The sequence below is a fragment of the Ursus maritimus genome (assembly GCF_017311325.1).
Source record: "Ursus maritimus isolate PB19 chromosome X unlocalized genomic scaffold, ASM1731132v1 scaffold_X1, whole genome shotgun sequence".
NCBI classification, from domain to species: domain Eukaryota; kingdom Metazoa; phylum Chordata; class Mammalia; order Carnivora; family Ursidae; genus Ursus; species Ursus maritimus.
The window spans coordinates 66,425,425-66,452,567 of NW_024423319.1; the positions used below are offsets into that span (position 1 = coordinate 66,425,425).

At 39.0% G+C, this 27,143-nt stretch overlaps 1 long non-coding RNA gene across 4 annotated transcripts; it reads left to right on the forward strand.

The window, feature by feature from the left end:
* Positions 1 to 414: 414 nt before the first annotated feature.
* On the forward strand, positions 415 to 27,143 carry LOC103674172. Of its 4 annotated transcripts, none has more exons than XR_571555.2 (8): positions 415 to 7,226; positions 8,682 to 8,774; positions 14,592 to 14,672; positions 17,709 to 17,916; positions 18,183 to 18,446; positions 18,866 to 18,999; positions 20,115 to 21,879; positions 26,795 to 27,143. It is a non-coding gene; the product is annotated as an uncharacterized LOC103674172 (long non-coding RNA). The 4 variants fall into 4 exon arrangements; XR_571559.2 differs by having other exon boundaries at positions 20,179 to 21,879; XR_571558.2 differs by lacking the exon at positions 18,183 to 18,446.

Below are 27,143 nucleotides of genomic sequence, written 5' to 3' on the forward strand. Positions count from 1 at the left end.
CGTATATGGGACTGTTAATGTGCTTAAATGAATCCGCTTCAACTCTATGCATTATGGCAGAGGGTAGTTGGGATCTTCAAGGTCCTCAAAGGCAGCTGTGGTGCCTTCTGTTAGTCTAGGATCCCATCCCCTCCTACTTCCTTTGCAGTACTGCAGAGGGTACTTGAGACTGTTAATTGCCACCAGAGTCCCTTTAGTTTGTCTAGGATCCCATCCATTGCATTACAGAGTTTACATGAGACTGTTAATTGTGCTTAAATGCAGCTATGGTCCCTTATGTTAAGGTAGAATCCTATCCCCACCTAACTCCTTTTGCATCATACATATTGTATGAGTCTCTTATATGCTTAAATGAAGCTTTGTCCCTTATGTTACTGTTGGATTCCTATGCATTACAGCAGAGGGTAGTTGGCACCTAAAGGTCCTTAAAAGTAGCTGTGGTGCCTTCTGTCAGTCTAGGATCCCATTCCCCTTCTACTCCCTTTACATTACATGGCGGGGCATTTGGGACTGTTCATGTGCTTAATTGCAGTTACAGTCCCTTCCGTTAATCTAGCTTCCCATGCCCTCCTACTTTGCATCACAGCAGAGGGTACTTGAGACCTTTAAGGTGTTTGATTGCAGCTATGGTCCCTTCTGTTAGTCTAGGATCTCACATCCTTTAACTTCCTTTGTATTCGCTGGGATTGTCTTTGGGACTGTGAAAGTGCTTAGTTGCAGCTGTGCTCCCTTTTCTTAGTCTAGGATCCCTATCCCTTCCTACTCACTTTGTATTACCTGGAAGTGGATTTGGGACTATTAATGTGCTCATTTGCCACTGTGGTCCCTTTTGTTAGTCTGGGGTCCCATGTGTTCCAACTCCTGCACACAGCAGGGACTACTTGGGACTATTAATATGTTTAATTTTAGCTGTGGTCCCTTCCAGTAGTCTAGGATCCCATCTCCTCCTACACCTTTGTATTACCTGGTAGTATTTGGGACTAAAAAGTACTTAATTGCACCTGTGGTCCCTTCTGTTGTTATAGGATCCCAGTGTTCTCCAACTCTCTTTGTATTACAGCATAGGGCATTGGCCTGTTAACAGGCTTAACTGTACCCAGTCATGGGTACTAAGGAGGGCCGTATTGCATGGAGCACTGGGTGTTATAAGCAAACAATGACTCATGGAACACCACATCAAAAATTAATGATGTACTGTATGGTGACTAACCTAACATAATAATAATAATAAAAAAGGCTTAACTGTAGCGGTGGTTCCTTCTGTTACTATAGTATAAGCCCTCCAACTGCCTTTGTGTTACCTGGGAGTGTATTTGGGATCGTTAAATTGCTTAATTGCAGCTGTTGTCTCTTCTATTAGTATAGTTTTCCATGTCCTTCTATGCAATTTACATTACAACAAGAGGGTCCTTGGGATTGTTAATTGCTGCTGTTGTACTTTCTCTAATTCCTGGGATCCCATCTTCTCCTACTCTGTTTACATTATCTGGGAGGATTTTTGGGACTGTTAGAAGGCACCACACAACTAAATTGACCAATTTTTGTTAGTATAGTTTCCCATGCCCTCCTATTCTCTTTGCATTACAACAGATGGTACTTGGGACTGTTAAGTACTTAATTGCAGGTGTGGTCCCATTTGTTAGTCTAGGATCTCATTCCCTTCTCCCTTTACATTACTGGGAGCAGATTTGGGAATGTTAACATGCTTAATTACAGTTGTAGTCCCTTCTCTTAGTCTAGTTTCCAGTCCCTTCCAACTCCCCTTGCATTACCTAGGAACAGATTTGGGACTGTAATGTGCTGCAGCTGTGTCCCTTCTGTTAGTCTAGCATCCCATGCCCTCTAACTCTCCGTCCATTAACAGCAGAGAATATTTGGGACTTTTAATGGGCTTAATTGCAGCCCTGGTCTCTTTTGTTAACCTGGGATCCCATGTCCTCCAGCTCACTTGGCACTACCTTGGGATGTATTTGGAACTGTTTAAATGCTCAGTTGGAGCTGTGGTCCCTTTCGTGTGTCTAGTTTCCCATTCCCTCCTACTCTTTTGCATTATAGCAGTGGGTACTTGGGGCTGTTAAAATACTTAATTGCTGGTGTAGTCACTTTTGTTGGTTTAGGATCCCATCCCCTTTCACTCCCTTTACATTACCTGGGAGGATTTGGGGGACCATTAAAGTGCTCATTTGTGCCTGTGATGCCCTCTGTTAGTCTAGGATCCGATGCCCTCTAACTCCCTTTGCTGCATTACGGCAGGTGGTATTTGTGACTGTAAATGTGCTTAAGTTAAGTACAGGTGTGGTCCATTTTGCTGGCTCATGACCACCTCCTCCCTTTATCTTACCTGGGAGCAGATTTGTTACTGAAAGGTGCTTAATTGCAGCTGTGTTCCCTTCTGTTCGTTTAGGATCCTACACCTCCAACTCTCTTTGCATTACGGCAGAGAGTACTTGGGCCTGTCACATGCTCGCAGCTGTGGTACCTTCTGATTTATAGGCTCCCATGCCCACCTACTCCCTTTACATTATCTGGGAGTGTATTTGGGAAGGATACAGTGCTTAATTTTAGCAGTGGTTCCCTTTGTTAGTATATTTTTCCATGCCCTCCTGCTATCTTTGCATTATAGCGGAGGGTACTTGCGACTGTGAATGTGCTTAAATGCAGTCGTGGTCCCTTTTGTTAGTCTAGGATCCCATGCCCTCTCACTCCTTTTACATTGCCTCAGAAAGTACTTGGGACTATTAAGGTGTATCCCATTCACTCACACCCTGTTAGCGTTATAGTAGGGGGTTGCTGAAAACTAAGGCCCCCCTTTTTTTGCATTGTTAATGTGCATAATTGTATTTGTTCCTTTTTCTCTGTAGTAGATAAGATTTCACTAATTTCCCGTGTATTCAGCAGTGGATGCACTTTATTTAAGACTTTTGTATTAGGATAAAGTGAACTATGGTAATTGACCGCACTGTGTCTTTCATTTAAGTCCCCTGTGCTCTCTTTGAATAATTACCTCAGTTACTTTTTTTCTGGGACTATTTGTGTGCAGAATTCTATGTTTATGGTCCTTCTCTTTAATTTCCCACCTTCTTTGTATTACACCAGGGGATGCTTGTATCTCAAAGTTCTTTTCTTGGGACTTTTAATGTACATGTGTCCTGTTGATAAGCTAATATCCTTACTTCTTAGTATTATACTAGGGGGTACTGACCACCTACAGTCTTTCTGTTGGACGGTTAATGTGCCAAATTGCACTAGGATCCCATCCCCATCACACCTTCTCTGTGTCAGGGGTGCTGACCAACTATGACTGCTTCTCCTGTGTGGTTTAAATGTGCATAATTATAGCAGTCCGTGCTCCCTTATGGTCGTATAAGATCTCATTTCCTTGCCCCATATACATTATTGCAGGGGCTTCTGACTAGCCAAAATACACTCTCTTGGACTGTTAATGTGCATACTTAACATTTGCTCTTATACCTGTACACCAGGTAAGGATCCTCCCCATATTATTTATATCCAGCAGGAGGTGCCTATTACTCAAGATTTTACTCACTAATGCAGTTAATACGCACAACCTTCATTGTTTTGTACACACTCAGTTGTCCACAACTGTGCCTTTTAGTTCAGGACTTTGCACTTAACCGAAACAGAGGTGACTGACCACGTTAAAGCCTTTCTCTTGGGACTGTGGATGTGTGTAGTTTCAGTTGTCCACTGTCCTTTGAGTTAACCTGGGTCTCCCTGACTCTTTTCAGAACCTCTAAGCCTTACTGTATGGGATACTGTCAATTAAAGGCCCCTTTCTCGAACTGTTAATGTGCATAATGACAAATTAGGATTCTTCCTTTTTACACTGCCTTTGAAGTACTACAGGGAATTCTGACCCATAAGGTCCCATTTCTTGGCCTGTTAAGAGGCATGATTGTATTTGTCTGGGTTCCTGTGAAATAGAGAAGAACACCTCTTCCCACTCCCTCTGTCTGTTGTTTATTATGCAGGGAGTGCCCCCTCTACAAGGTTGTTACACTTGAGTAGTCAAGGAACACAATTGTAATTGACCACAGCCATGCACCATGGATACTAATGTGCATAACTGCACATGGCTCATCCCATTTGAATAAGGTACTACCCTCTCAGACCTCTTTTGTAGTACCGCGGGGGTACTGATCACTAAGGCCTTTTTTTTATGGCTTGTGATTATGCGTAATTGCATTTGTACATGTTCCTGTACACTAAATAAAGACACCCCTCTCTCCACTCCCTTAACCTTTTAGCAGGGAGTGCCCATTACTTTAAGATCCTTATATTTGTACAAGGTACATGGTTTTAATTAACCATACCATATCCCTTGGGCATTAAAGTACATAATTGCAGCTTAGTTCATCCTACCCTGTTGTATGTCATTGCAGTATACCAGGGTTGCTGACCCCTAACTTGTCCTGTTAATGTGCATAATTTCATTTGTCCAGGTTCTTATGCACTAGCTGAGGAGACACCACCACCCCTACTTCTAAGCCTTCCAGTAGGTGGTGCCCACTGCTAAGACACTTACATTTGGATGGTTAATGTGCAGAATTGTAGTTTTCTACAACCCTGTCACTTCCAGAACTATTGTACCTCCTTTGCACTGCTGCAGGGGATACTCTTTTCTCCCAAATTCCCTTCTGGCAAACCGCTAACATTCATAATTGAAATTGTCTGTTGTCCTCAGTAGACTAAAGTCCTACACCATCACCTTCCCTTGCAATACAGCAGAGTGTGCTGATGAACTAAGGCCCTCTTTTGGACTGTTATATGTGCAATTGCATTTTTTCCTGTTTTGTGTACTGTAAGGACCCCTCCTACTTCCTAAGCATGTTTAGCAGGTAGGGTCCACTATTTAAGACTCTTTGACTTGGAAAGTTCATGTGTAAAATGCAGTTTGCTAAGCATGCCTTATACTAGAACCCCTGCACCCTCTTCGCTTTGGAGTAGGGAGATGCTATTTACCTAATGACCTTTCTTTTGGACTTTAATGTGTATAATTGCAGTTGTCCATCTGTTCTGTTGGACTAGGACTGCATCCCCTCAAACCCTCTTTGTGCACCAGGGGCATTTTAACCATAAATGAGCTCTTCTCGAGATTATTAATATACATACTTGCATTTGTTTGTGGATCTGTGCAGTGTGAAAGGATGCTCTATGCCCCTACCACTGCCTTTGGATTGCTGCTGAGGACTGCTATCATGACCTCAGCTCTTGGACAATTAATGTGCACCACTGGCAATGATGGGACCTGTGTACCCCATTTGTATACATCAGGGGTACGGACTAAGGCCCCTTTCTTGGACTGTCAATGAGCAATTATCTATGTTCCCTTCTGTTAGATTTAGGATAACATTCCCTTAAATCTCCTTTGCATTACTATAGGGGTTGCTGACCACACAAAACTTCTCCTGGGACTGTTAATTGGGCACAATGGCAATTAGCAATGAGTTTTTCCTCCCTGGCCTTGTTAGGCAAACACTCCCAGCCTTGTTAGGCAAATAATCCCGCCCCAATTTTGCATGACATAATTAAATATAAACATTGCAGTATGCTGTGAACTTGTCCATCCAATAGCAACCCATACTCCCTCTCCTTTTGTATTGCTCCTATGTATAAAATTCCAAGTAGTCATGGTCTTCCCCTTATCCTCCCTCTTCCCACCCTGTGCTCACCCTCTGACCCTTCCTGTGGACCTTTGTCACAGTTTCAGGTGTTCATGTATTCAGCCATTAAATAAGGTTGCCCCACCCCCCGCCCCTTTTGCATTATTGCTGGGGAATGTTGACTGGGCAAGGCCCTTTCTCTTGGACTTAAAACATTAACAATCCCTGATGTCATTGCCTTGCCCACTTTATACGGCTATAATGCCTCAGTTGCACTTTTCTTAGTTCCACCCATCAGACATGGACCCCTCCACTTCCTTGCATTGCATTGCTGACACCCAGAGTCCCTTCTGTGTTATTAACACAGTACTGATTGTCCCATTTTTCAGCTCATCAGCCCCAAATTTTCCTACCACTTTGATGTTGTGTGCAGTGTTGACTACCAAAAGCAGACCTGAATTAGCTGGATGGGCCTTCACTCCTTTTTCCGCATTTGTTAATGATCCAGTTCCAGTTGTCACATTCTGGGACAGGAACCATCCCTGCCCACCTCTGTTACTGCTTTACTGAGCAAAATGCTCAAGGCAAGTCAGTCTTAGAAAGCTGGATTGCCACCCTTTATTATGGATTTTCAATATAAGTATCAGTTGAAAATTGTCTCCCCAGGAAGAAAGGTTAGCACCATCTGTGCATTCTTCCTTCCAGAGCAGATTGCCTGGCCAAGAATCTCTCTTCCCTCTTTATTGCTTTGTACAGTGCCGGTTGCCAGGATACAATAAAAAAAAAATGCTGTTTGCAAGATGGAATTGTAAACCTGGTCAATTAATTTTTGAAATCCCAAAACCCGTTTATACCATGTACCTGATGACCAGTGTCTCTCATTTTACTATGGGTGGTGGGTCTGTGGATAGACCACTGTGAATCTTGCTATTTTAGTATTCCCAAGAGTTCTAGAGTGGAATTCTAAGACAGATATCTTTGGGCTCTACCACCATTTTAAGACCATTCTTTATTCGGGCTTTACCACCATTCACTTTTAGAAAAACTACCTAAACTTTCTAATCCTTAAATTTCTTCATCTTGGATCATCAACTACCCCCTACTTATTTCAAGAAGATTGCTGTAAACGAATGAACTGAGAGAACATATGCTGAGGCACTTTTGAAAACCATAGTTCACCTTACTTGATTAATCTGTTCCATAAACGAAATGCACCCTGTTTAATTCTGCTAATTTAAAGTAGCCTGAAGCACTACACGGAAATGATGGGAAATTATGGGACCAATTTCCCCGTTTTATATTAAAGGAAAAATAAGCCAAGATCTAATCATTCTTCTGGACATAAATTTCATCAGTGAGATAGCTTCCTGGTAAAATGAATAATATCCTAGCCTCTAGTGTGCAGGGTGTGGCAGAGAAGTGTCTAACATGGAACTGCTGAAGCAAATAACTAGGCATCACAGCAGCAGTTCTTTGTAATCACTGAAAAAGGATACTATTCCTCTGACAAGGATGTCAAAAGAACGGCCCAGCTCAGGGTGCAGTATGCACTACTAGTTCCTTGGACAGCTGTAAGAAGAGTCTCTGGCTCTTTAGAATACTGTAAGTACTACTTTGTAGCTGTTAAGTAATCTTTTCCCTGTTCTTTTTCTTTCTCTTAAATGCTACCTGTAGAAAAGTCAGAGGGTCCTGTAAGTCTCTTTCCGTGTTCCTACCTCATCTGCATTTATATATGCATATATATTTATCACTATATGAGTTAACCAACAGAAATATTGTATACCCTGCCCTATGCTAGGTTACCCTGAAGTGAGGGGTAGAAATGATGTGGTCCTATATAACCTCATTCCTGTGATGTATTGCCGAGGAGCTAATAATAAGCACACTTGAAATACCTTTAGGAAATGATAATCAAGTGCTGCATTGTGTGAATTATAAATTACGGAGTTTTAAAAAGGGAGCCCACTAGGGTTTGAAGTTAGTTGGATAAACTTGGAGGTGGGTTTACTTTTTCTCTTTGGTCCAGGATATGATTAATATTGCAGCCATATGTGTAGTCCAGTTGGTTTATTTTAATGTAATTTGGTTTTTACTTCTTTTGGAAGTATGAAAAGTGATTAAAGATATAAGGCCTAGCTGTTGTGTTTGGCTATATGCCAAGGCTGGGAAGTTCATTGTTAAATCTCATTATAAGCTTGAGCTTTTCAAGGTTCAGGGATTGGGGATCTAAATATGATATGTTGGCGTTTCGTACCTTTTTATTCTATCTCTGCCACGAAACATGAAAGTAGTGATGCCTTTTTAGTTTGAGATATTTGTGGAACCTGTTTGGCAAGAAGGCAATGGAGAAGTGTAAGTTTTATAAGAAAACTATGACATTGCCCACTTTATGAAGATAATTGTGTCCTTTCCCCTTCACCTTTTTCAGCAGATACATTGGTAAGCCAAAAAGCTTAGTCTCCCTGATGTAAAACACAGAGGTCCCGCTGAAAAATATATTAATATCAAATTTGAGACTTTTTTTGTGCCCATCCACGCATCCTGGCAGGAGCAAGAAGAACCACGTTGAGTGGGCATCGCTTACTGCCCATTTTAATTCACATCCATATTTCCTCATGGCTCGTTTCCCACCAATGCCTGAAGACGTCCCCCAGTCTAACTGATTGGGGGTAGTATATAAATGGTCCTGAGCCTTCTTGGAAATGTGGTCTATGCCATTGTTTCTCAAACTTAAGTAATTTGTCAGGATAAAATGCCTTTTAAAGGAACAAAATTTTTTGAGATCCTAAAGAATATGTTTTGAGGAACACTGACTTAAAGTTATTTGAAATGTAAACATGTTTTCCAGTTTTAAGATATCTTTATTAAAGATATACAATGTTTTATATAATTTATGTAGGATTTAAGGATCCATGAAGATATATCCACAAACCCCCAGGGTTCTTATCACCCCAATTTGAGAAACACTGGTCTATGCTTATGAGATCTTTTATTGTTACTAATCAAATTATTCTGTATTAATATACAAGTATAACTTTATTGAAATTTGTTTTAAAGGGATGAATTCTGAGCTGGTTCTGTACCCCCAGTCAAGAGGAAGGATGGATCAACTTTAAGTGGATTGAAGCCTGCATTAGACAACATCCAAAGGTGAATCTTAGAGTTGTATTTCAATTAATTGCTTGAAATAAAGTCTCTAGAATTTGTAAAATGGGATACCCTGGAAATGTGGGCATCTTCAAAATTGAGATAATCCTTGTGTTAACTCAGCAAACTTTATTGGGTCACACACTGGAATAAATAATGAAACCGAAGACATGATTCTTGTTAAGGAGGCTGCCAAAATGAACAAATCATTATGGTGTTGGGCAATTTGATGTGTACCATAAAAAATATTGGGAAGTTCTGTGGGGCACAGAGGAAGAAGAGTGGTGGAAACATACCTACTAAGCAAAGTGATTGCAAGGGGGAAATGAAAAGTGTGACTAGGGAACACCTTGGTCAGTTTACTCAGGGGATATGTAAGGTGAGGGTTTACAGACAGTACGCCAGTATTTCTTACTTTTTGTAAATGCATTTTAATGAAGCACATATTTTCTAGAGTGAATCACTTTTTAAAAAAGATTTACTTATTCCAGAGAGAAAGGGGAGGGGCGGAGAGAGAGAGAATGTGAGGAGGGAGGGGCAAAGGGAGAAGGAGAGAGAAACTCAAGCCGACTCCACTCTGAGCATAGAGTGTGGGGCTCTATCCCACCACCATGAGATCACCACCTGAGCTGAAACCAAGAGTCAGATGCTTAACCTGACTGTGCCACCCAGGAACCCCTAGAGTGAATCACTGTTTTTTTCACGGGTTTGGGGGCAGAAGGAATGAGATGCTGGCAAAATTAGGAAAAAGTTCTGAACTGGCAATAAGAACACCTAGCCTTTGGTTCTGACTCTAACCTTGGGTCAAATCACCATCCATCTGAACTTCAGTGTCTAGGGATGGCTGATGGATTAAGACAGAGACTTGAACTGAATATCTCAATCCCTGAAAATGACATTTTGTCATTTGGAAAATTGAAGGCACTTAAGTTTTGTTTTTTGTTTTGTTTCGTTTTGTTTTTGGTTTTTTTGGCATTTCTCTAAGTGGTTATTGTGTGTTCATTTCTGACTTTCTTCCTTATAGAACCTTGATATACAGGATTGGAGGAAGTTTTCTGACCCTGGTTTTGTGCATCTTTTCCCATATCCCCCTTTAGTTTTTCTACCTGTCTTTCTGTAACTTATCTATACATTTCTCTAACCACCTCCCTAAATTGTGGAAAATCATAAAACCTAGGGCTGCTATGATTAAGCATTCATAATTTTTCAGGATATCTGGGCCCTGGTTAGCAAATGTATACCTGCATGGGAGTTTTTGACTTAAGTGAAGAATTTTAAAAGTTGATCTGTGGTGGCTCCTGAAATATTCTTATTTGTGAAAGCATCCTGGGAGAATTTATTACCAGCTTAAAGAAAGAAGAAAACTGATACCTGAACTGAGCTAACTGGTCCCCCAAACCTTATAAGTTTGGATGGTGAAGAGTACGATTTGTGTGATTAAACAGAGCTAATGCCTTTTTCTGTGTGAAGTCTTACAGATTGGATTGGATGAAAACTTGATTTTCTCACTTCCATAGTTTTGGCTATAGACAAATAGCAGTCAACACTTGTATCCCTCAAAATCCAACTCAGGTTGGATCTCAAGTATTTGTTTGAGACTTAGCTGATCCACTGAATTTAACAAGTTAAACTTAAATGGCCGTGCACAGTTACATGTCATTGTATTGATGGCATTGAGTTGGCTATTTTTATTGGCGATTTAGGCTTTCCTTGATCTTCCTTGACCTCTCCAAATTAGAGCACTGAGTCATGGAATGTTAGGCTCCTTGTGCACCCTGTACAAATGAATTTGATGAAGAACTCTTTCCTTTACTATTTTGATGACTAAATTGGAAATGAGCTTTTGATTTCTTCATGTTAGGGTGAGAGATTGACACAAAATTTAAATTTTATCCATGCTAGATTTCTTAGATGATGGGTAGACTTAAAGAATTATTTTGTTTGACCAACTAGAATGCTATTCTTCTAGTTTCCACAGAAATATTAGAAGCTATGCAGCAGACCCAGTACCTTCTTATGCATAAAATATGTAATTGAATGCTTGTTAACAGTTTCAAAATAGGGATATGGCTGGGAGATCAGTGTACATTACTGGGTTTCATTATAAAGGTTACCTTATCTATAGCTTTGAAAACCTTTGGCATACTGTGTTTTTATGTTACTGGGTCTCATAAAATATCTAGGTTGCTTTAATCCATAGCTTTGAAAACTTTTGGCATACTATATTTTATATTTGGTAGTGTGCTTGCCATTTTATAATGTAATTGGTATGCAGTTTCTTATGATCATTAGAGTTTTCTAGCCTTACATGTCTCCCTTGACTGAAAACTGCAATAACTACTGCCTTCATTTTATATAATGGATTGAGTAGATCCTTCCATATGATCTGTTGATGAACAAGAACAAGAGTTTAAGCTGCTAATTTTAATAGCTTTTTGATATTATGGGTTCATGATATTTGGGCCTCATATGTTTCAACTTTAAAACTGACTATAATTAAATCCCTATAAACCGAAAAGAAAAGGCAGGTCTTTAGGCCCGATTTGCCAACAGTGATCGTACCTACTGTAGTAAAATCTGGAAAACAGAATTACCAGTTCTCGGGTTCCATTTTGTTTGCTTTAAAAAAAACCCTGCAATTTTTAAGCCTTCAGCATCTAGTTGGCAAATTTAAAAGAAAAAAAACCTTTCTTATTTTGGAGTATTACAGAATGGTTTTGAAAATAGTACAGAGAGAGTTCCTGTATACCCCATACCCATTTTACCTTATTATTAACATTTTATAGTACTATGATACATTTGTCACAATTAGTGAACTAACACTGATGCATTCTTAATAACTAAAGTCCATACTTTATTTACATTTCCTCAGTTTTTCTCTAATGCTCTTCTTATGTTCCAAGACCCCATCCAAGATACCACCTTGTGTCTAGTAGTCATGTCTTCCTTAGGCTCTTCCTACTTATGATAGTTTCTCAGACTTTCCTTGTTTTTGATGGCCTTGACAATTTTGAGGACTAATGGTCAAGTATTCCGTAGAATGTCCCTCTATTGGGATTTGTCTGATGTTCTTCTCATGACTAGACCACGCTTGAGTTTTTGGGAAGAAGACCATAGCAGTATACTGCCATTCTTCTTTCTCGAGTACATACTATCAACGTGACATATCACTTATGATGTTGACTGTTATCACTTGGCTAAGGTACTGTTTGCCAAGTTTCTCCACATAACATTTAAAATTATTTTTTTCCCAGGGCGCCTGGGTGGCGCAGTCGTTAAGCGTCTGCCTTCGGCTCAGGGCGTGATCCCAGCGTTCTGGGATCGAGCCCCACATCAGGCTCCTCTGCTAGGAGCCTGCTTCTTCCTCTCCCACTCCCCCTGCTTGTGTTCCCTCTCTCGCTGGCTGTCCTCTCTGTCAAATAAATAAATAAAATCTTTTTAAAAAATTATTTTTTTTCCCTTCCCGTACTGTTTTTGAAGGGCAGCTACTATGTACTTAAAGAATGGGGAGTTATTGGGCCACCTGGGTGGCTCAGTAGTTAAGTGTCTGCCTTTGGCTCAGGGCGTGATCCCAGAGTCCTGGCATCCAGCCCCATATCGGGCTCCCTGCTCCGCTGGGAGCCTGCTTCTTTCTCTCCCACTCCCCCTGCTTGTGTTCCCTCTCTCGCTGTCTCTCTCTCTCTCTCTGTCAAATAAATAAATAAAATCTTTAAAAAAAAAGAATGGGGAGTTATGTTCCACCTTTTTGATGGTTGAGTGTCTACATAAGAATATATTACTACTAATTTTTGTTCAGGTTGTTCTAACTTTGGCCTTTGGGAGTTCTTTCAGTTAGCTCGTTGGACATAACCCCATCCTTGTGGGTTTCGGTTTTTTGTTTGAGCACTTTCTTACTTTCTGGCACTACCAGGATGCTCTGGGCTCATTTGTATGTTTCTTATCCTAGTCGTAGGATCTACCATTTCTTCAAGGAGTCCTGATTCTTTCTGTTGGAGAACAGTATTAGAAATCAAGATGTGGGTGTTCTGTGTGCTCATTGCTACTGGGGTATCATTGCTGCAGCACATTCTGAGTTGATCAGAATGAGGAGATATACACATGCATATTGACTCACATGCATGTATTTATTTATATTTGTATATGTAATAATCTATATCTATTTTAAGCTAAACATGGATTTGTACAGATGTTTCCAACTCTGATCTATTACCCGTGAATCATTATAGTCTCCTCTGCTTATCTGTTACTTCCCACTCCCAACAACCTGGCTTGGTTGGGAGATTTTTTTATGTTCATGTTAGGGTAGGTGAGAACATTGACAGTTGTCTCTATGGTTGAGTTTAGGGAGAGTTTAGCTATAGGTTGATTAAAAGTTCCTGAAACTAAAAATGACTAGAAGTTCCTGAAACTAAAAACTAAAAATGCTAAATGTTTCTCTTAGTTTTAAAACTTATCAGAAACAAGCCTTTGTTAAGAACTAGGATCTATCCCAATTTCCACATTTTGCACCTCATTGTCAGATTAAATAACTCTGATACAGTTAGGTAGTCTGTTCCTTGGTTATGCATTTATTTTCTCAGGTTTTTTTTTTTCCTGATAGTTACAATACCTTGAGAACACTGGTGGTGGGGGGCGGAAGGAGAAAGACCTGTTCTATGTGAGGTGGGGAAAATCCATTTAGTGATCTCCAGCTAGTTGTCCGAAGTACCTATATAAGACTCAAAGAGTAGATTTATTTCTTGGCAATATGTAATCCAAATGTGATTGTTAACATTTTAATTTTATTTGATTTTATTCAGGCTAATGTATGCTAATTTTAAAGTGTTCTGATTAATGTTGCAAGTATTGCATATAGAGTGGTAACCAAATACTATAAATTTGTGTTGGGCACAATTTTAATATTTTATTTTAAATATTTGAGATACTTTCTGAAGTCTGTGTAACAAGTTTGACGGTAGGGAGCTGTCATCTCAAATTTTTCCTTTTTGCCCTCCAAAATTTATTATGAACATCTTCAGAAAAGATGAAAAATGTGTTCGGTGAACACCAGCATGCTCACCTCTTAGATTCTACAATTACCATTTTGCCTCAATTTGATTAAACTTTTTTTTGTAATTTTGATTAAACTTTTCCTTAAAAAAATTCTTATGTCTCTTCGAGTTCATGGAAATAATTTTTAAGCCAAGGGTACGAACAAAATAAAAATAAAGTCTTTCTGCTTACATCTACAATAAAACTGTAAAACACAGCAAATGTACAGAATCATAGTAAATAAATGGCTACTAAAATGGGTAAATGGTACTGTTATCATATTGCTTCTTTGCAGCATGGCATGTCTCCTCTCTCATGTGCTTTGTTAATGCCCTTACCCAAATTACTTTTTTCAAGCTGCTGCAAGATCTTGTTATAGCACATACCAATGCTATTTTTTTTTCATTTGGTACAAACCGCATTTATATATTGTTTTCCTCTGTTCTTTGAGCTCCAGGCAACAAAAGTCGTACCACTTGCTGCCAATCTGGCACTGGAATTCTCCATTATAAGGTAGTCCTCTAGATGATCTAGACTGGTTTTTATGGTGAAATATAAATATGGTAAAAAATTTTATAGAAACTTCCTATACCCCTGAGTGTCCTTGCCCATATCCCAGAGGCAAAAAACCTGAATTGAGAGACGGCATGTGTTTAAGTACCACTTGGCCACCTACTTACTAGTTGTATAATGTTGATGGAGTCTCATCTTCAGGGCTCCCAGTTTCCTTACGTAGAGAATGAAAATGTCTGATTCCATGATCATTAATACCCTTTTTTTTTTTTTTAGCTGTGATGCTTCTGTGACTTGGCTAGTGTTGGAGTACTTGAACTGGCTGGCCAGCTATGCCACTTGGTTTTTATGTCTAAAGTATGTTGACATTTTGTTGAACTATGAGATGACAGATCAGGAGTCTCAAAATTCTTGTCAGTGAATATGGAACCCTTATATATGGTTCTGTACCAGTTCCAAAATGTGACCACTTTCTCTGGCCTTAGATTCCCTTTAAGGGAAAGGGAATCTTCTTGAGTATTTCATCACTATAGCAACACACAAAACTAGAAGGCTTTGATCTAAAGCAGCCATACTCAGTAAATATGGTTCAGAGTGGCTCAAAGATCTGGGGAGACTGGAATAGTCATTTCCTTTTAGGTATCTTAACTAGGGTGTGTATAAATGAATTTGTACTTCAATCCATTAATTTAAAAATTCTTTGGGTAAATTTGCTTGTACATGGAGTGTCCGTTTACTGTCATTAATGGGGTTTGAGGAAGGGGCAGAATAAATATGTATAAATATGTGTGAACTGCCATATTTAACTTGGAAGCCCATATTTGGGGATAAAGTATCTAATCTTAAATTAGATAGCAGTGGTGAAGGATGTTGTTAAGAGATTTTGATGTTCTCATATTGAGAACATCATAGAACACTGGTTTGGTTTCACTGGACATCTTGTCTAGAGAGTAGAGTTGAATAAGTGATTTTTCATATACTACTGTTAGAACTTGTTTGATATTGATATAAAGGTCCTTATAATACGGGAATTCCTGATTAGGAATCTGGAAACCATACCTGGTGCTTTCCATACTGTACAAAGTGCTTTCAGGATTGCAACCCTGGCTTAGACCTGCTTCAGTAAGCCGCTGTCCTATGGTAAAGTTGACTAGCAAATTAGTAAAAAAAGGTCAAGGCAGTTGTATTTTAAGGTAGTAGTAGTAGTTGGTCTGCTACCTTGCATCTTGTATTTTCAGCAAAAGGATGACCTTTAGGCCACAGATTTGTTTAGCCCTTAAGGTGGGTATTGGTTTGACCCATATTTTCGTTTCATTTTTCTGCACTTGCCTAATCCTTCTGTGATACTGCTAGTGCTTGCTCTTATAAGACCTTAGGGAGACCAGATAAGCTAAAGAGGAGGGATAGGAGATGCCTATATCTCATTCTTCAGGTTAATGCTTCCTAGTTTTTTGTTGTTGAGGATTTCTCAGCAGTTCTGTTATCCTCATGAGCCCTGTCTTTCTTCTCAAGGACATTCAGAGTATGTGAAACCTGAGGACTGCAAGTAGCTGTAAGCAGCTTCACATTCAGCATATCTTTCTTTTTGAGAATATGGATAAGCTCCAAATAATCTTTAAAATGATGGCTTTCAGGCCACCTGGAAAAAAAAAAGGTAGTTTGGGGAGCTCATCATTGTGGGAATTCTGTCTTTAACTTTATGGACTTTAACTTCCTGCACCTCTACTTTTTAAAAAAGAACATGAGCCAGTTTTTATCAATTCCTACAGTGGTGGTTTTTTTTTTTTTTGCATATACATATATATTTTAACATTACAGATGAGTTTGGCCTATTATTTCATTTATCCCTCAGAGTTAGGCTCCAGTGAGGTCTGTAAGGGCAAGCATATTTAATCCTCATTTCATAAAGAATGAGAGACACAAGACAATAAGTTACTTCCGTTCACATCTCAAAGATACTTAGCAGGAAAGATTGAACAAACCTATACCTTCTGATAAGTCGCCCTTGAAATTATTTCCACCTTCCTTCGGCAGACTGGTAGTTAAGTGTTGAAGATTCGTTGATGCATAGTACCAACTCAGTATGTGTCATAGCCCTGTTTTGGCAGGCCCAATTCTATTGTCACTGTCATTTCCTTGTTTTAAAAAGTTGAGGGTTGAGGCACATGGGTGGCTCAGTTGCTTAAGCCTCCGACTCTTGGTTTTGGTTCAGATCATGATCTCAGGGTCGTGAGAATGATCGAGCCCTGCATTGGGCTCCACACTGGGCGTGGAGTTTGCTGAAGATTGTCTCTCTCCTCTCCCTCTGTCCCTTCCCGCCCCGCCCCCCTCCCCCTGTTTGTGCACTCTCTCTCTCTTAAAAAAAAAATAAAGTTGAGGGTTTTTTAATTTGAAGAATCATAAATTTGTTGAAAGGTAGAAAAACAGAGACCCATGGGTCTGCGTAAGCAATTTACTGGTTTCCTAGCTTTCTGTGTCTCGTTTTTCCTTTTGCGTAGATTTGCTTAGCTGTTGTAGTAGCTGGTGTTTTATATGCCTGTAACCATTCTTGATTTCTCTGAATATCCTGAGACTCTGGTGGTGCCCCATTTATATAAGCTGTTCAAGAAATACCATGTGGATTGAATAGAAAACAGTTTTGTTTACCTTGGCAATGCTCTGGCAACTTACTGCTTGACATACAAGTTAAAAGAGGGGTATGCTATAAAACTAGAATGAGAGGCACTCTGATTGAGGTAGGTCACTCAGTTCTTAAAATGTGCTTTATAAAAGAAGCCTGAGGCAATGTGAAGAATTCTTTTTTTAATAATAATTTTTTTATGTTATGTTAGTCACCATACAGTATATCCCAAGTTTTTGATGTAAAGTTCCATGATTCATTACTTGCGTATAACACCCAGTGCACCATGCAATACATGAAGAATTCTTAACCCATAGGGTCAGATCACATGGGAGCTTTTCTAAGTAACTTGATGGCTAACTTGGTTGAGAGAACTGTATTTCTACTATTTTCAACTCCTTGATTTCTTGAACCCCACTATATTTTATGATGAAAATACCAGGATATTAATAATACACTCTAGAGAAATGCTCATCAGTGGAGACTGAAGAATAAAGCAGAGTATGGGAAGTTTGGTAATGATTCAGCTCTAAATTGCTCTTGGAGATGAGGAGAGGTGCAAGGAATGGAGCTGGAATGAAAAGAATTTGCATGTTGCTAGCCTCATAGCTAGGATATAGAGCACTAAATCTTTACCCCTCAATCTTCACCCCTCAATCCATCTGAAGAAAAGGGTAGATATGGTTTAATTTAACTACTAGTTGCTAATTTGGGACAGACTTTCCCAGTGTTCTGCATTTCAGTAACTTATTTTTCTTTGATCTCTTTTCCAGATCTTCCTCAGAGGAATAGGCTTGTTGCTCTGCGGTGTTAGTGACCCGTTCCCTTTGACGATCCCTAGGTGGAGATGGGGCATGAGGATCCTCCAGGGGAAAAGCTCACTACCACTGGGCAACAACCCTAGGCCAGGAGTTCTATCAAGATTCTTCCCTGGGCCCAGGGAGGAAGATGAAGTCTCAAAACAACCACCACCCATCAGAGGTGTGTAAGTTGTCTCTAAAAGCATAATTAATAGCTATTAATTTTGATCTTGTTTTATGTTGCACATAACTTTCCACTGAGATTGTTTCCATCATTATCAACCGTGTCTGCTTTGGTAAAAATAGCTTCCTAACTAACCTGGGAAGTAACTGGGTGTGAAATGGGTGAAAATGATGTGAAGAGAGTAGCAGTCTGCATGAGTTAGGATGTTTAGGGTGGGACTAGTGTGTGGTAGAGACTTACAGTTAAATTGTTCTTTCTTTTAGGAGAACATGGGCAACAACTGCCACATCTGTGACATTGATCATGGGCAGATCATCATTTTGGACCCTCTGGTCCCCAAAGTCAGTCTTGAGGCCTTGTTGGGGAATTTTGACAATCATTTCCATACTTCAAGATGGCTTAGGATGTCTTTGGGATAAAACACAAAACAAGCTGTTTGAGAAGATAAATAGGAGTTGTATCTTTTAATGCTGTCCTTGCTGATTAATGGAACCTGACCAGAAATAGCACAAAGTTTCTGTTGTCAGGTAAGATCTAAAGAACCAGGACCTTGTATATTCTAGGTTGGTGATAAGAGAAGCTGATTAGGGGGATGCAGGTTGGGAGATGGAGGTAACCATTCAGTGAGTAGTAAACCCCGATTATACAGATTTTGTAGAGATTATTTCACCAAAAGACTGAGTGTGATGGATGGTGTTTCCAGTGACTCACTGAGTGTTATTAGGCAAGACATTTTCCTGTGTTTGCCATAGTTTCCTATTCTTCTGAACAAAGAACTTGTATTAGTTTTATCTCTAAGGACTTAAAAACTTCAACTTTATATGTTTCTAAGCTTTGTACGGATAGTTTCTATAGCTCATTAATTTGAATCTTCCTATAACTCTTGCACAGTACTCAGTTAATACTTCTATATGGCATTTACATGGTTTTCTCTCATTTTTTATAGCTCCTGATTGTTCCCTTCTTATCTGCCAAATCACTGTCTCCTAAAAGCAGTGCAGAGCACAAGAAAGTGGAACATACATAACAAAGGAAGATCAACATGCCTGGCATGCTAGCATTTTAGAACAGCGGAATGCAGTAAGTTGTTGTTGGTGTAATCCTGTGAGGGTCACTTTAGAGCTCATAGCTGTTTGTTGTAGGTTTGTGTAGGATGAGGCATGATGGTCTAACATGGAGGGGGTACCCAGTGTGAGATCTGAGGATAACCAGTAACCTGTATTACCAGCTGGGTTCACTGAAGCAATTCAAAGATTTTACTGTCTGCATACCAGTTGTGTCCCAGTAATTGAGTCTCACCTTGTCTCTTCTTTATCTTCACTGTATAAATGCTTTGCCACTCGTAGAGGCCTAAACTGTAGAAGCCTAAAACAAAAAGAGTTGTTTGGGTTTTTTGTTTTTGTTTTTGTTTTGCTGAAAGGGTGGCTCTTTCTCACCTTCTCTTGTGAAAGAATCAGTCTGCAGTTAAGATTTAGTGTTAAAGGAAGCCCAGTCCATGAAGCTGCCATTATAGTTGTGAAGCATGTGAAAATGAAATTTTTTAAGGAATGGGAAAAAGTAAAGATATAAACTGAGGGGATTGACTAGGTGCTCTGTAAGGGCCCTTTATTATAATATTCATACATCTGTGGCATCTTGTTTGGCTCTATTGGAAATCCTTGTAAACAGTTGAAGCAGAATATTAAAGAGTACACATTCTGTGTTTAAATCTTCTGCCACCCATTAGGTGTATGGCCTTTGTCAGTCTCGAGTTTTTGGTTAGACTTGTAGGTGACGGTTAAATGAAATCATGTAAGTGTTTAGTACAGTGTTTGGCCCGTGGTAAGTAAAAGGTAACCCAAGAAGTTTTATAAGCTCATTTGACACAATACAGGTGACCACTAATACCATCTAGTGGCAGGCAGAATTGGCATGTTTTGGTTCTATGTAAGAAATTTGTAAGGTAAAAGTTTATTAATAGAAAACCTCTATGTTGTTGGTGGTTGTTGTTACAATAATTATTATTGTTAGTAATATAAATAGTATTGGTACTAATAATAACTTATTGTAATTATTAATGCACTTTTTGGTTTTCTTTTGTTGTCCTTTTTTGTGACGCTTCTCATATGCCTTTTGTGCCCATTACTGTATCTTGTCTTTACTTCTTACCCTCTTCCTCTGAATGTCTGCCTTTGCTTGTCTCTTTCACTCATAAGTGTGTATTTCTTTGCTTGTCTATTTCTTTCTTGAATCTCTTTGATTGTCTTTCTCTATCTAAAGTGTGTCTTAGCCATCCATGATTCTCTTGCTAGTTTCTTCTCTGTGTATCTTTGTCTCATTTTGCTTTTTGTTCCTAAGAGTGGTCTGTGCCTTGTCTTAGATGTCTTTCTAGTTTTTTCTTCATTTTGTTACTGATTCTCTTTGCTCTCCCAGATCTGGCTCTTCTTTCAGTGTTCTTCCCTTTGTGTCTCTGTGTCACATGCTGTGTGCTTTTTGTTCATTTCTTGTTCTGCCTATACCTCTCTTCTTTTACTGTTGTGTGAACTCTGATTGTTCGTCTTCCCTTCCCCTTCTTGTTGGTTTGACATTTCACTTTTTTCTCATTCTGGATTCCCTTCTGCTTTTTCTACTCAATATCTCACATTTCTCTTTTCTATATGTTTTTTCTGCCTCTGTTGGGCCGTTTTCTCTCTCTTTTTTTCCTGCTAAGTGTCTCTTTGTTCATTGTGGTTTTCTGTCTCAACATTCACCTCTGTTCTTTGTGATCTTCCATTTTCAGCATTCATCTCTGTTCTCTTGTTTCTTCTCTGCTTTTCCCCTTCTGCTTACCTTTGAGTATTTCAGCTTTTTTATGTGTCTGTGTTCCCCCTCTTTGACTTTCTGCAGTCCTCTCTCCTTGCATATTTTTGTGCATCTGTGTGGTCATGTGTGTGTGTTTGTGACAGAGGGGTTTCTTAACCCCTTCCCAATAGGTACAGAGCGCCAGCTATCAAAATAAGCATTGCAGAGCTGTTCATTATGCCAGGACACCCTGTGAGATGATCCAAGACCTATGATGGACAGAAGGTGGAAGGCCCATAATGAATAGAGGGCCCAAAGTAAAAGACAGATGATTTGAGACTTGAGACCTGAAGGCAAACATGGAAAACCTGTGTTTCAAGATAGATGGAATCCTCAGGCTTGAGACCATCAAAGCCGTGACAGCTATGATATAAAAAGGTGGCCCCTGTTGGATAGAAGACCTGACTGAGTTGGATGGAAAGTTGAAATCTTGAGTTAGATAGAAGTCCAAAGACCCACAGTGGGAGACTGTAGGCATCTAAGATCCAAGGATGGAAGGCCCCAGACACGCATAAAGACCCAGGACTCCTGCCTGTCTAGGTGGACGGAAGGCTGAAGAGAGAAAGGTGTCTTAAGACTAAATTAGATGGGAAGCTGGAAGCCCATGACACAGAATCCAGGAAGGATAGAAGCCCCAAGACCAAAGATGAGAACACTAAACCCCAGCTTTTTTCTCTTGCCATCCTCCCTACCCTTGGATATGTTCAGTTCTCCCTTTCCACTTCTTATGTTTTTATTTAAGCCCACTTCTTTTGAGGAGCCCTTTTTGATGTTGCTATTACTTTAAGAAACGTATCTTTAGGTTGACAGTATTATGCTTGGGCCAGTCTTAAGCCAATTTTTATCACGGTTTTAATCCATTTATTAAGTGTTTATTTTTTAAATTTCCATTTCTCTTCACCTCCACTCCTTGAGAGACACATATAGGTAACATTATATATCAGTCCTCCCTTTTCTTTAGAAGCTCTAGCCTGATGAGCAAAGGCAAGCATCAGGCTGTTGGGGGGAAAAAGTGCCAGGCTATCTAGAGGAAATGTGAAGAGATGTTCCAGGCCAGTGAGAAGAATTAGACAAGAAATACCCAGATGTACCAGCCTGTTGAGAAGCACCAGCCTGCAACACCTTCTTCTTTGAGCTTGGGTGAGCAGGATTCTTGGGGTTTGGGATTCCTAGTGATGGTTACAATGAAATGATTGGGCCTGGGATGGAGTGAGGCCCCAAGGAGACAGTTTGAACTCCCTGCTTATAGTAGTGGCCTAATAATTTGGTAGATTGTGACAACACTGCTCCTGGGTTTAATACCCACCTCTAGGCTTAAAGGTGAGAAAACTTGGGAATATTTAGCAGGATTAATCCTTTCCTTGATTTTTCCCCCTTACCACGTGGGAAGATAATTTAAATAACAGAATATATGTGAAAGCACTGTAAAGCACAGAAAAAACAAGGCATTCTCATTAATAGTATATTGGCAGCCATGCACAGCTAACATTTAAAGTGCACTGTCAATAGTGAGGAATTATGTGACTTAGGAGTCATCACGCCCTTTCCATAAAGGGTCAGATGGTAAATATTTTAGGTTTTGTGGGCCGTGTGGTCTCTGACATATTTTTTTCTTTTACAACCCTTTAAAAAGGAAAAACTATTCTTAGCTTGTGAACTGAGTAAATTTGGTCTGGGGGCCATAGTTATCACCCCTGATGTAAATACCAGGGACTGTGTGCTGAATTATATTATTTCTGCGTACCTGTCCCTGTGCACTAAGGATGCAGTATTTATTTATGATCACATCCAGGTGACTTGAAGAAAAATAAGTGAATGTGCTTTGTAAACTATAAAGCACTTAAAGGTTTATGAGTTTCAGAGTTGATGAATGAATATTGATTACATATTATCTACATTCTGCTGTACTAGACACTGTAGATACAAAGATGAAAAGGAGCCTGAATAAAGTACATTGTCAAAAGTATTTAATATTATGCAGATATTAACAATTGTTTGATAAATGAATAACTCCTGTATTTGTGGCTATCGTGTTTCTGCTGCTCTGGTAATTTTAAGTAAAAATACAGTATTCCAGGTAGCAGAGAAGCAAACACATGGAAACTGCTTTGAAACCATAAAATATACTGCAAACACAGGGGATTAAGCTATTGTGAGCACTTAAAATGTGCCGGATACCATACTAGGTGCTACAAATGTCAATGGGAAAAGACATGTTCTCGTTATGGAATTAAAAATTTCAGATGATAAGGTGCGTATTAAAGTGCCTTATAAACTAGAGTACTATATAGATACCAGGGGGTTACATGTTTATGAATGGATGAATATTAATTGCCTTTTATGGGCCATGTACTGTTTGGGTACTGTGAAATCTAAGATAATTCTCCCATGTAATAAGAGGGAGGATTATGTCCTAAACTATTTAGATGTAAGGAATTAGCTATTGCTTGTTTTAATCAAGACTTTACTGGTCATGTCAAATTAGATGATCACCAGTATATTTTCCCAGGTGACAGGAAAATGTAATGATTGAGATTGCCCTTGCACTTTCTAAAGTGCTATATAAATATATTAGCTGTTTTCTGTGTGAATAAAACTTTCTGTGAGGTAGGCATTTTCTCTACAACATTCTCATTGTGTGCTTGACATCCACTATGGTGAAGGTAGTATAAATAGTTATACAAACTGAGGGTTTAAATACTTGTTGAATGAATGAATATCATCAGTTGCTCACTAGGTAAACTCACTATTATAGGCACTAAAGAGATACACAGACTTATCATTTCATTGTGCTTATAGCTGAGAATAAGGCAATACATGTGTAGTATTTTGGGAACTCTAAAGCACCATGTAAATGTAACTACTTATTTTCTAATTTGCTGCTGAGTACCAGGCTTATAAAATTATATCACAGTCATTATATTATATCATTATATCAAATTATATCACTGTTGAACACTCTGAATATAATATATAAAGGATTAAATATCTGATAAATGTAAAACTGGATAATAATTGTCTCTTATATGCCAATCTCCTTGCTAGGCATTGGGGATGTGAAGCTAAACCATCTTTATTGTGTCCTGGGTAACAGCAGATAATGTATAAAATCAGTTTATAAGTTTTACGCTGCCATACATGTAAAAACAATATCTGCTGAGCGAACATTGATTATTTACGCTCTTTTATCCCCAGAGATAGCAAGTGGGGATGCAAAAATTCATTATCAGAAGTCTGTGCAAATTTAAGGAAATAACTTGGCTTAATGAATGATTACTGGCTACTTTCTATGAGGCTCTGAACTGTGCATGCCCTAGGATATGAAAATGATTTTATCCTTATGCGGTGTTCATTGAAGGAAATAAGGAAGATCCAGACTAAAAGTTACTTAAGCACTGCAAAGCTTATTTAATAAAAACGTGGGGGAAAATGAAATTCTGCCAGGCAGTATGCTAAATGCTGACCTCTGTGGAAATATAAAATCCGAATCAGAGGTGTACTTGCTCCCTGGCCTGGCTGAAGAGATGGCAAATATTTTTAAGAATCAAGGTGTTAGAGTTCTCTATCAGTCTTTAAAATGCTGAATGCTGAAGGTGGAGGTGAATTTGATCCACCCTGGCCTGGCTTGAGTCATTAAAAGAGTAAAAATAAATGGCTCTTGTTTGCTTTTAGATTCATTTGATAAATAGAACATCTTTTATGTGGAATACATCATTCTAGGTCCTAAGAGAAGTGAAATGGGCCATGTCTAAAGGGCATTAGAATACAGATTATAGATGAAGATAAGAAAATACCATTGAGTTTTGAGCAAATATTTGAGTGCCCATTCTCTGGAAGGTATTATGCTAGATAAATTAGTTGAGTGGGTCTGGTCCAGAAAACGCACATTTACATGCCTTGGAGATTAAAAAAATAGAAAAGGCATGGTTCTTTTAATATTAAATGAAGACATTATTCCTGGTTCTAGAAAGTCCCAGTGTCACTTGCTCATTGACTAGTTTGAAGCCTGATACAAGGGCGCTTAGGGCTTGTCCTTTAATTCATTACTTTAATACTCTGTTTTTATTATAGATGAATGATTTAAGATGAGATGAAATAACTGGTTTTAAAAATACTTGCTCATTGTCCTGGCTTAGAGTCAGGAAGCCACTTGAGCAACAGATTTTTTTTCTGTTTTCCATATTTTGTAAAAATTTATAAAAATTTATTTACCCTGAATAAAGTACTGTTCTCAAATGCTGAGAATTTAAAAGTCCTAGAGCAAAATGTAATTTAATCTCTCTAGTTTATGGTGGAAACACAAGAACAAATTTAATAAGCGTTCTTTTATTAGTTGAAAAAACATTATTGAGCAGCTGTGATATTAAGACACTGAGAACAAGTGACCATCTTCTCTTCAGCATGTTTCGTAGAGTGGGAATAAGAGAAGGCTTTCTATTCATTCGTACTAACATTGAAGATGATGTTAAATTGGAACAGATCTGGTGTAAAATGCACTTAGTTTACCTTGGAGATGCAATAAAACAAAACAAAAAAATGGAATGAAATTCTACCTTAAATGGAAGTGTCTGTATCAAGGTATTCTGCTAATTGCTAGACAGAAAACAAAAAAGATCATGACTGAAAGAAACTTGCTTTTTTATTAGCTTGGAGACTAGAATATAAGAAGTTACTGTTCATTTCTTTTTTTTTTTTTAAAGATTTTATTTATTTATTTGACAGAGATAGAGACAGCCAGTGAGAGAGGGAACACAAGCAGGGGGAGCGGGAGAGAAAGAAGCAGGCTCATAGTGGAGGAGCCTGATGTGGGGCTCGATCCCGTAACGCCGGGATCACGCCCTGAGCCGAAGGCAGACGCTTAACTGCTGTGCCACCCAGGCGCCCCTGCTGTTCATTTCTTGACTTACGCATTCTACAAGTACATTTTAGTGCCTATTGCATAAGGCTTTTTGCTATGTTCCCAGTTTGCCCCAGAGACATGGAAAGTGAATGCTTTCCTAGAGAACTTCTAAAACTTTCCTTTTGGCTTGTTTTCTGATTAGGGGCATGGCTTAGTCCCTTAATAATGTTGTGGGTTTTAATTCCTGTTCTTTTACCACTCTGGCCACTACAATAAGCAGGGTTTTCTACTGAGCTAGCTCTTTAAGTGTGAGGAAGTTTCCTTAGAGCAGACAATTTATTTTTCCCGGCCCATCTCTCAGGAAAAATGGCTGTGACCACTGCTGGGCAGAAGGAGGGATGACAACTAATTTCCAAACCCCAGTCTCATTGGTACCAGCCTTGGGGAAACACTCCTACTCAAGCCACAGTTGGTTTTGAAACGCATTTATCAGTTTTATCTGCTTTTAATTCTTTATTTTACATTCTGATGAATATACACTGCCTAAATAGATCTCTTTGAAGAACAATCTTCAGATGGTACATAACATAATGGGAGAGACATGATTTCTCTTGCAACAGCTTTTCAACTTAACCTTTAAAAATCTCACCATCAAAACATGTCAAGAAAGGATCTCTTATAGTGGAATTATGTCAGTGACTAAAAATAGCTTAATTTTACCATGTTTAAATTTTAAAAATAATAGAAATTGGAAGTAATTGGCAAAAACTGGAGGTAAACAATAAAAAAAAAATCCTCAATCCAGGGCCCAACTGGGTTTGACCTTTTCTATTTTTAAATCACTCACAGAGGGTGGGATTAGGAGGAAGAGTGAAAGAGAAGGTCAAACCAGTTTCTAAGGGCAGCCTGCTTGTGTTTTGGATTGGTTTTAAGAGCATTACTACCTCCAAATCTAACTAAGGGATTGCTTTTTTTAGTTTAATGCAATTCCAATAACTGGTCATTGTTGAGATGAAGACACAGTAGTTTGTCTCCACTCTCTTCTATACGTTTTTGAGAAAAATTTTGGACTAAATGTCAACTAAATACTAACGTTTGGCTTTTAATATGTGGTATCAGCTGGATTCTGTAACACTCCTGTTTTCAGATTGGGGTCGGGGAGTACCTTATTGGAAATTGGAAAGGAGAAAGTAACTAAAAGCCTTCCTTTCACAGTTTCTGGCATCCTAAGACAACCGCTACTGATAAGAATAAGAACATGCTGTCATCTGATTTTTATGGCATAAGTGAAATTGTGAACAAATCCATTCTTAAAGAAAATGGCTTCGTCTCTACCTTTCTACCTAAAGGGGAATCTCTGCCAAATACTTGATAAATGGGAAGATATATTTGGACTTGTGAACTGATGTGAAATGCAGAATTTTTGAGCTTTGAGTATTTCGAAGATTGAAAAATCTTGCTCAGCATGGATGACCACAAAAACAGTCTAAAGCCATCTACATGTCACAACTGAGACAATTTGGGGAATGTTGTCTAATGTCAAATAAAATGTACTGTTTTGAAA